The sequence below is a fragment of the Nuphar pumila genome, chromosome 1 (assembly GCF_984573655.1).
Source record: "Nuphar pumila chromosome 1, dmNupPumi1.hap1.1, whole genome shotgun sequence".
NCBI classification, from domain to species: domain Eukaryota; kingdom Viridiplantae; phylum Streptophyta; class Magnoliopsida; order Nymphaeales; family Nymphaeaceae; genus Nuphar; species Nuphar pumila.
In genome coordinates this window covers 106,279,266-106,291,548 of record NC_143249.1, presented here as the reverse complement: position 1 = coordinate 106,291,548, position 12,283 = coordinate 106,279,266, and positions in this window count along the sequence as shown.

The window sequence follows — 12,283 nt, the reverse complement described above, 5'->3', positions numbered from 1 at the left end:
AAGAACCTATATAATAACATCGTTAAGTCGAATAGTGTCCCTAGCAATATATCTAGGTTCTAAAAAAAAATTATGTAACAATTCATTTTTTTACAAACTAGAAAACAAACTTAGACACTTACAGAGCTTTTGTAGGGTCGCTGGAATGCCATGAACCATATATTCTTGTCCTGCTCTGATACCATAATTGTAATGCCCCAAATATTTAACTTGAAAATTATGGAATAAATTTTTTTTTCTAAACAACAGCAGAAAAGCTTTATTAAATCCTTCATCAAATTATTTGGGCGGGTTACAAGTAATAACACAGACTCAAGGCATTTAAGTAAAATAAATTCTTGCATTGAAATACTACAAGTTATCATTTACAACTTAATGATTTATTACAAGTCATATTCCTCAGGACATCCGAAGAAGATATGGTCACATAGCACTGTCCGCAGCGACGACCGCAATTGCTCACCATACCGTTTCCTAAAAATATTAAATCAGAAGGAGTCAGACTGCCACGTCTGAGTAAGAAACATAATATCCATATAAATGTGCACAGTGTCATGTGTACAACTATATGTGCAACAAGTTTAGATAGAACTATTAACCATTTAATAAGTGATAAATGTACAGGTCACTAAAGTCGAGTATTTCATGACTAATTTCCATCAATATCAAAGCACAAACTATCATATGCATAAACCATATTCATATAAGTAATAACCACTTTAGAACTAATGTAGATGTGCACCTGACTTAATTAAAGCATTTCATGTAATGTGTGCATAAAGCACAAAGATCAATGTTCAACACATCGTTCATAAGTTATCACAATTTCCATGTGAAAGAAAACCGATTTGAATCATGCCCTACAGGAGACACATCTTACTCCAACAATTTCAACATCAAGCAGTATGCAATTACTTGAATATTTTTCTTAATGCACTAACTTTATATTTCATCTTGTTAATTACCCTGTGGGTACGCACAGGCATTCGACATCGTAGTGGACCGAGACCACACGGGGGTTTATTATTATATAACCCGTATGACTAGCCGTACGGATATCCAAAGGGGATGGTTCATGACCGAGAGAGTACTCTCCAATGGCTAGAACTAGAATTAGGATGCACCCTGTACTTCTGCAGAAGACTTGGATCTACCACGTAGGATGAATTGGTAGTCCTGGTCACCTAACTCCGAGGACTGGGGACCGGGTGAGACACCTCGCTCTCACAAAACTAGAATGTCCCACGGAGTTTGTACCATCTACCCTCTCCAAGGTAGACCATGGGTCTAGTAACATACACCGTCTTTCAGGTGTACCCAGAGCCCTGGGAAACCAATAACATATACCGTTTTCAGGCATATCCAGTATCCCGGGAAACCAGTAACATATACCGTCTTTCAGGTATACCCAGAATCCCTTTTCATTATTATTTTTATGTGTGTATTTTTCATTCTTGTTTTGTTTGGATCCACTAACATACACCATCTTTCAGGTGTACCCAACACTTTGGGAAAAATCCAGTAACATATACCCTCTTTCAGGTATACTCAGAATCCCAAATAGAAACTGGTAACATATACCGTCTTTCAGGTATACCCAGAGTCTATAGTTTTCATTTATGTCACCGTGTATTAGTTTAGTTGTGTTTTTGTTGCTAGGGTATACATATCGTACCTCACTGGTTGTGCCGCAACATGGCATAAACCAATTTTAACAATTCATAAGTGCTCGTATGGCACTATCAGCTTGTTGCAAAGCTACAAGCTCGATTTTAAGCTTTCACATGATCATGACGTGAAAATGTCCTCATGTATGCAAACTTTTGCAGAACACATAGATCTGCTAGCACGTAAACATGTCCTAACATGAAATCATGATTCAATTATATGCAATTTTCATAGCATCATAGGTGCCTAGATGGCATCACAAGGATTTGACATGCTCAGTTTTAATTTGTAACATTATGCCATTGTAGTTTTTCCTCTATTAGTGCCATTATAATAAAAATATGTATTTAACCACAAGCCACATACAAAACCACAGGCGATGTGACTACATCATTGTTATCTTGTCAAATCCTCAATACGTACATTCTTAATACGTACAACCATGTCCCAGTGTGTGTGTACACGGTGATAGCAACAACCATTTGAATTCCCATATTAATTTAGGTAGTCGAACAAAAATGAGTATGTATATAAAATTGATGGCTTTCAAATTCAAGCCCTTATTATCTAAAGATTGCATAAAAACCCTCATTGCTCAAAGGGATTTATTATATGTATTTTGATACTCTTGAAACCATCATCTGTATGCGACTATTCATCAACATGTAGTAGCCATGCTATATCTAATATTAGATATTGGAAGGTCTCTATAGAAAATCCCCGTATGAATACATATATTTTTGAACCTAACTCGGGTCAGGTTTAGGCATTACCACATCCGACTTAATGTGCAACTAAGTGAACAACCCGAATTTAATTATCAATCGGATATAAAATTCCTACCAAACCAAGCTAATACCGCAGCAACCCCCATAGAGATAACACATAGTGTTGTAACGGTTTGCAGCTCTCAAGCCAACCTAACACTTACACTGACTGTGAACCAAAAACATGGCAGCACACCACCCGAGTAGGGTCAATAGAGTTCCATGACATGTTGGTCGAGCTGATTAGCACAATCGCAAAATCCACCAACTAACACATTTTGTAAGCAGGCTATTCACATGCTAAATTTTGTTTTTTTTTTCCTATCCGGTTTGATGATGTGTGTGCAGGTCGTGGGCTTTCCAGCGGTGCCATTGGCACGAGTGGTGCTGACAGCACCAGCAGAGGCAGCATGCGCTGCCCGGTGAAATGGGTCATGTCTCTGGCCTAATAAAATGGTGCACACCAGACCCACCCGGTCTGTTTAGGAAGGTCGACTATAAGGTTCACACCGACCACATAAATGGTTGACCTTAACAGCAAACATACCGAAACAACTACCGAGAATGGTCATTCTACCCTAATTGAGAACAAGACTTAACTTGGATGAAATTTTGGGATTAATTAAAAGTAACAAAAATCGGGACTCAACTATCGCTTATACTAAACACTAAACTCAATGAACATGAGACAAAGAATTACTCATGATAGTAGTTGTAAGAGAATGATCACGAATCTAACTCTAATTGACCAATATTACTAATACCTCTAACTTTGATCTGAATGAATAAAACTACTTACCAAAAACCTTAGAGACCAATTGATGCTGGTACCTAAGTCATGCAAGATGAGGGATGGGCTTTGAATCCTCACTTACATAACACCCTTCACTAACTAAGGACTAATTGTAAAATGGACAAATCAATACCTAAGGAAAGAAGAATTAATACCAAAAAAAACATACGTTAAATATTTATGTAGCATACGTTACCCTATATAAGAGACTTAGTTAAAGTAATGAAATTTATACTTTCTAACAGATGGAATATTACAGCTACTTTCCTAAACAAGGGGATGTTGGACAGCTTCCTAATGTAATGGGTTTCAAAATAAGAAAAGGATGGTAATCTAATTAGACCAACCAACCGTCCACCTATGTAGTATTAATAGAAAAGTGTAAGCCTTGGGGCACACATGTTTTCTCTTAATTCCAAAGAGATATTCAATATAATTTTCAATATGAGCCCCTTAGCAAATTTAACCCAAAAGGTCTCCCCATAGGCTGACGTATTGAAGTAATGACACCACCATTTCCTTGATTGAATGGGCTGTGCATAAAGCACAAGAATAACCCAAATTGAAAAATGTATTTTTCTATGGATTAGATTTACTTCACTGCACCCATCCTAACCTCACGACATGCACCTAATGAATACTAAGTAAGGTCAATAAAATTTAGAGATGACCAAAGGCAATAAACAACAACTTTTTAGTATGTAGAACTTCAATCGGCTATACCGATAAGCATTGGATCTAGTCGATTGAACTCTTTTTCTTTTTTAACTATGATAAAAAAAAAAATTAGAATTCCAATGTTGTCGGACCTGCAGCCCTCCCCAACCGTGCTCCCAATTTGCCATATATATATTAATGAACCCAACCACAAATCCTTATGCATAGATGTATGTTGACATACCAAATTCACGGTTCACATAAACAATGAAACAATATGCTAAATGTCGCACAATAACATGAAATGAGTCATATTTATATACGTCATTCAGATGAGTTTTGTGGCAAATCGAGTTACACAACAAGAATAATATATCCTGCAATGATGTGAAATCATAACCACGTATACAAAATTTCTGATCATATTAGGGCAGTTCAATATACATGGCCTGAATGGTTTATTAAACAAAAGATCGAACAAAACCAAATGATAATTCATAATTAATAATCCGAGCTACCTTTCCGGTGATAACCGTATTTTTGCAAGCATTTGATACAAGGCTCATGTTACTGATCCCACTGTGTAGAAGGGATCGATGCACATACCAAGACGTGTTACAGCTTAAACCCATACATTACACCCCATTCACCTACCTAAGATCGGTTTGATCTTGGATCCCACATGGTTTACACCCACGACTAAGTATATGTATTTTCTTACATATATTCGGGTTGTAGGATTTAATACGAGTGCTACATGTCACTAGGCATACGCATAAGGATAGAATGCCCTTACCTCAGTGAAAATCAAAGATGTTTTGCGAAAGGCTTCCTCCTGGCATGCACGTCTCCTTGCGTTGTTCGGCCCATCGTCAATGAGAAGCCGAGATAGAAAAAAGGTGGTAGAAATGGCTGGACTGAAGAAGACATGAAGGATGGAGGAAGGAATAGTTGGAATGGGAAAAGAGGGAAGATTGGGAGAGAAAGGAAAAGTGCCTTTTTGAGACTCGTGTTTTTGTAAACCCCTTATGGGTTTCCGTTTTTTTTTTATTTACTTCCTTACAAAAACCGTCCAGCCTCCCCAATTGAATTCCAAGAGCCCTATTCAATGCTCTTGGTTGGGCTTCCCATTTGAGAAAACGTCCAACCCACCTTCCATGTACGCCTGCCCCAACCCGTCTTTATTGGGGAAGTTGAAACGTCTTTCCCCACCCAACTTCAAAAAAAATATTTATTATAGTAAGTTGAAACGTCCTAAAAAAAATCACAGAAGGATTCGAACTGGGGACCTCTTCTCTAAGGGGTAACAAGCCCCACTAGTATGCTATTTTGAATTTCGTTGCATATTCTTGCAAAGTTAATTTATTTAACCTTTAGTAAGGTTTTGGCGGAAATTCCAAAAATAACATTTTTGACAAAGAGACACGTCTTTTTTCTAAAATCTGTGTGAGTGTAGTTCATGGGATTTGAACTCAGGTTGCCTTATCACTAGGTATACACCTAACCACAACACTGCTTCTCATCTTGTTGCACTATTGGCCATATTTAATTCTTTTATCCTCTTTTGACGCAATTTACAAAATAGCGGCTTTTAACAAATTTTCTGACGTACACAAGAATTCGACTAACGTTCTCTTCCTGCTGAGGCAACCAACCATACCAGTGCGCCAACTCTTACTTGGTTGCACTTCTTTGCGACTAAAAGTACTTCAATGATGAGTGATGTTCAAAATCGCGTAAGTAAGACGTATGAAGTAGCATGAGCACTGTTTATGAGGAATCAAGTCCCGAGAATCATAAATCAAAGTCATAATACATATGACTAGAAAATCCTCGAGTTTGGGACCCAAACGAGGAAAAAACCTCATTATTTCATGTGAATTACTAGAAAGCATATGTCGATAGGATATGGGTCATAACGAGGGCGATATTCGCAAGAGATGAAACTTTAAAAAAGTGCTTTGCGAATTTAGTTGTAATTGAAAACTAAAATTTGGATTTTAATCGGGTTTTAGATCCATCCAAGATCTGAATCCATTCATCGTATCCGAATCCAAAATCCTTGATCCATTTGATCCAGTTTGGATACAAGATCTATTTGGATCAACTCTATATCACTCAATCGTATTTATTTCCAAGAATGGTAATATTTATTTATTTTGATAATTATTGAAATTTTGCGGGTTTTACAAGTATGCATGATTGAATCACTATGATTTTTTTTTGACATCCTTAGAAGACATATATGCATGATTAAATCAATATTAATTTTTTTTTATAGCCTTAGAACTCATATATGCACGAGTGAATCACTATGAAATTTTTTTGACAGCCTTAGAACACATATATGCATGCTTGAATCATTATGAATTTTTTTTGATAGCCTTAAAACACATATATGAATGATTGAATCACTATGAAATTTTTTTGACAACCATGGAACACATATATGCATGATTGAATCACTATGAGATTTTTTTGACAGCCTTAGGACATATATATGCTTGATTGAATCAATACAAATTTTTTTTATAGCCTTAGAACACATATATGCATGATTGCATCATAACAATTTTTTGTGACAGCCTTAGAACATAAATATGCATGATTTAATGACTATAAAATTTTTTGCACTGCCTTAGAACACATATATGCATGATTTAATTACAATGATTTTTTTTATAGCCTTAAAACACATATATGCAAGATTGAATCTCTTTGAAATTTTTTTGACATCCTTAGAACACATATATCTATGATTGAATCATTATGATTTTTTTTTTACAGCCTTAGAACACTTATGAGCATGATTTAATCACCATGATGTTTTTTACAGGTTTTAGAACACAAATATGCATGATTGAACTACTATAATTTTTTTTGACATAGTTAGATCACATCTATGCATGATTGAATCACTATGAAATTGTTTTGACTGCCTTAGAACACTTATCTGCGTGATTGAATTACTATGAATTTTTTTTGACAACCTTAGAACACATATATGCATGCTTGAATCACTATAATTTTTTTTTGACAGCCTTAGAATACATATATGCAAGATTGAATCACTATGAAATTTTTTTGCAGCCTAAGAACACATTAAAAAAGGATTGAATCACTATAAATTTTTTTTGACAGCCTTAGAACACATATATGCATGATTGAATCACTATGGATTTTTTTTTGCTGCCTTAGAACACATATATGCATGATTGAATCACTATAAAAAAATTTTTACAACCTTAGAACTCATATATGAATGATTAAATCACTATAAAAAAATTTTAACAACCATAGAACACTTATATGCGTGATTGAATCATGATGAAATTTTTTTGACAGCCTTAAAAGACATATATGGATGATTGAATCACTATGATTTTTTTTTTAGACCCTTAGAACACTTATGGGCATGATTTAATCTATATAAAATTTTTTTGAGAGGCTTAGAACAAATATATGCATGATTGAATCACGATGAAATTATTTTGACAGCCTTAGAACACATATATGGATGATTGAATCAATATGAATTTTTTTAGCGCCTTAGAAAACAAATATGAGTGTTTGAATCACTATAAAACTGGTTTGCAGCCTTAAAATAAATATATGTGTGATTAAAACATTAGAATTTTTTTAGAGCATTAGAACACATATATGCATGATTGAATCAGTATAAATATTTTTGACAACCTTAGAACAAATATAGGAATGATTGAATCACTATAAATTTTTTTGACAACCTTAGAACACATATCTGCAAGATTGAATCACTATAAAAATTTTTTGACAGCCTTCAAACACATATGCATGATTGAATCACTATAAATTTTTTTTGACTACCTTAGAAAACATATACGCATGCTTGAATCACTATAAAATATTTTTGACAGCCTTAGAACACATATATGCATGATTGAATCACTATGAAATATTTTTGACAGCCTTAGAACGCAAATTAATGATTGAATCACTATGAAATTTTTTTGACAACCATAGAATACATATATGCTTGATTTAATCACTATGACATTTTTTTGTCAACCTTAGAACACATATATGGATGATTGAATCAATACAATTTTTTTTTTACAGCCTTAGAATACATATACATATGATTGAAACACTACAATTTTTTTTGACCACCTTAAAACAAATATATGCATGATTGAATCACTATAAGAGTTTTTGACAACCTTAAAACATATATAAGCATGATTTAATCGCTATAAATTTTTTTTACAGCCTTGGAAAACATATATGCATGACTGAATCACTATGAACTTTTTTTTCACCCTTAGAACACATATATGCACGATTGAATCACTATGAATTTTTTTTTGCAGCCTAAGAACACATATATACATGATTGAATCACTATAAAAATTTTTTGACAGCCTTAGAACACATATATGCATGATTGAATCATCACTATGACTTTTTTTTGACAGCCTTAATACACTTATAAGCATAATTTAATGGATATAATTTTTTTTTGACTGCCTTAGAATACATATATGCATGATTGAATCGCTATTAAATATTTTAGACAACCTTAGAACACATATATGCAAGATTGATTCAATGTGAATTTTTTTTAAAGCCTAAGAAGACATATATGTGTGATTGAATCAATATGAAACTTTTTTGACAGCCTTAAAAACACATATATGAAAGATTGAATCACTATGAATTTTTTTGGACAGCCTTAGAATACATATATGCATGAATGAATCACTATGGAGTTTTTTTTACCGCCTTAGTACACATATATGCATGATTAAATCACAAAAAAAAATTTTGGAGAGCATTAGAACACTTATATTTATGATTCAATCACTATAATTTTTTTTTGACAACCTTAGAACACATATCTGAGTTATTGAATCACTATGAATTTTTTTTTACAGTCTTAGAACACATATATGAATGATTGAATCACTATGAATTTTTTTTGACACCCTAAGAACACTTATGGGCATGATTTAATCACTATAACTTTTTTTTGACAGAGCTAGAACACACATATGCATGATTTAATCACTATAAAATTTTTTTGACAGCCTTACAACTCATATATGGATGTTTGAATCACTATGAATTTTCTTTAGAGCCTAATAACACAAATATGCATGATTGAATCTCTATGAAACTGATTTGACAGCCTTAGAATACATATATGCATGATAGAAACATTAGAAATTTTTTTGAGGGCATTAGAACACATATATGCATGATTGAATCGCTAAAACGTTTTTTGACAGCCTTAGAACACATATATGCATGATTAAATCACTATGAAATTTTTCTGACAACGTTAGAACACATATACAAATGATTGAATCACAATGAGCTTTTTTTAAAAACCATAGAACACATATATGCATGATTGAATCAATATGAATTTTTTTTGCAGACTTAGAACACATATATGCATTATTGAATCACTATCAATTTTTTTTGATAGCCTTGGAACACATATATGCATGATTGAATCACTATGATTTTTTTTGACACCCTTAGAACACTTATGGGCATGATTTAATCACTATAAAAAATTTTTAACAGGCTTAGAACACACATATGCATAATTTAATCACTATGAAATTATTTTGACAACCTTACAACACATATATGGATGATTGAATCACTATGAATTTTTTTTACAGCCTAATAACACAAATATGCATGATTGAATCTCTATGAAACTGGTTTGACAGCCTTAGAATACATATATGCATGATTGAAACATTAGAATTGTTTTTCAGGGCATTAGAACACATATATGCATGATTGAATCGCTAAAAAAAAATTTCACAACCTTAGAACACATACCTTCATGATTGAATCACTATGAAAGTTTTTTGACAGCCTTAGAACACATATATGAATCACTATGAATTTTATTTGACATCCTTAGAACACATATATGCATGATTGAATCAATATAATTTTTTTTTGACAGCCTTAGAACTCATATATGCATGAGTGAATCACTATGAATTTTTTTTTACAGACTTAGAACACATATATGCATGCTTGAATCATTATGATTTTTTTTTATAGCCATAGAATACATATATGAATGATTGAATCACTATGAAATTTTTTTGACAACCATGGAACACATATATGCATGATTGAATCACTATGAGATTTTTTGGACACCCTCAGGACATATATATGCTTGATTGAAACAATACAAATTTTTTTTGACTGCCTTAGAACACATAAATGCATGATTCAATCACTACAATTTTTTTTGACAGCCTTAGAACACAAATAAGAATGATTTAATCACTATAAATTTTTTCCCATAGCCTTAGAACACATATATGCATGATTTAATCATAACGAATTTTTTTTTATAGCCTTAAAACACATATATGCAAGATTGAATCACTATGAAATTTTTTTAACAATCATAGAACACATATATGCATGATTAAATCACTATAAATTTTTTTGCGGCCTTAGACCACATATATGCATGATTTAATCACTATGAAATTTTTTTGCCAACCATAGAATACATATATGCTTGATTTAATCACTATGACATTTTTTTGTCAACCTTAGAACACATATATGGATGATTGAATCAATACAAATTTTTTTTTACAGCCTTAGAATACATATACATATGATTGAAACACTACAATTTTTTTTGACCACCTTAAAACAAATATATGCATGATTGAATCACTATAAGAGTTTTTGACAACCTTAAAACATATATAAGCATGATTTAATCGCTATAAATTTTTTTTACAGCCTTGGAAAACATATATGCATGACTGAATCACTATGAACTTTTTTTTCACCCTTAGAACACATATATGCACGATTGAATCACTATGATTTTTTTTTTGCAGCCTAAGAACCCATATATACATGATTGAATCACTATAAAAAAATTTTGACAGCCTTAGAACACATATATGCATGATTGAATCATCACTATGACTTTTTTTTGACAGCCTTAATACACTTATAAGCATAATTTAATGGATATAATTTTTTTTTGACTGCCTTAGAATACATATATGCATGATTGAATCGCTATTAAATATTTTAGACAACCTTAGAACACATATATGCAAGATTGATTCAATGTGAATTTTTTTTAAAGCCTAAGAAGACATATATGTGTGATTGAATCAATATGAAACTTTTTTGACAGCCTTAAAAACACATATATGAAAGATTGAATCACTATGAATTTTTTTGGACAGCCTTAGAATACATATATGCATGAATGAATCACTATGGAGTTTTTTTTACCGCCTTAGTACACATATATGCATGATTAAATCACAAAAAAAAATTTTGGAGAGCATTAGAACACTTATATTTATGATTCAATCACTATAATTTTTTTTTGACAACCTTAGAACACATATCTGAGTTATTGAATCACTATGAATTTTTTTTTACAGTCTTAGAACACATATATGAATGATTGAATCACTATGAATTTTTTTTGACACCCTAAGAACACTTATGGGCATGATTTAATCACTATAACTTTTTTTTGACAGAGCTAGAACACACATATGCATGATTTAATCACTATAAAATTTTTTTGACAGCCTTACAACTCATATATGGATGTTTGAATCACTATGAATTTTTTTTAGAGCCTAATAACACAAATATGCATGATTGAATCTCTATGAAACTGATTTGACAGCCTTAGAATACATATATGCATGATAGAAACATTAGAAATTTTTTTGAGGGCATTAGAACACATATATGCATGATTGAATCGCTAAAACGTTTTTTGACAGCCTTAGAACACATATATGCATGATTAAATCACTATGAAATTTTTCTGACAACGTTAGAACACATATACAAATGATTGAATCACAATGAGCTTTTTTTAAAAACCATAGAACACATATATGCATGATTGAATCAATATGAATTTTTTTTGCAGACTTAGAACACATATATGCATTATTGAATCACTATCAATTTTTTTTGATAGCCTTGGAACACATATATGCATGATTGAATCACTATGATTTTTTTTGACACCCTTAGAACACTTATGGGCATGATTTAATCACTATAAAAAAATTTTAACAGGCTTAGAACACACATATGCATAATTTAATCACTATGAAATTATTTTGACAACCTTACAACACATATATGGATGATTGAATCACTATGAATTTTTTTTACAGCCTAATAACACAAATATGCATGATTGAATCTCTATGAAACTGGTTTGACAGCCTTAGAATACATATATGCATGATTGAAACATTAGAATTGTTTTTCAGGGCATTAGAACACATATATGCATGATTGAATCGCTAAAAAAAAATTTCACAACCTTAGAACACATACCTTCATGATTGAATCACTATGAAAGTTTTTT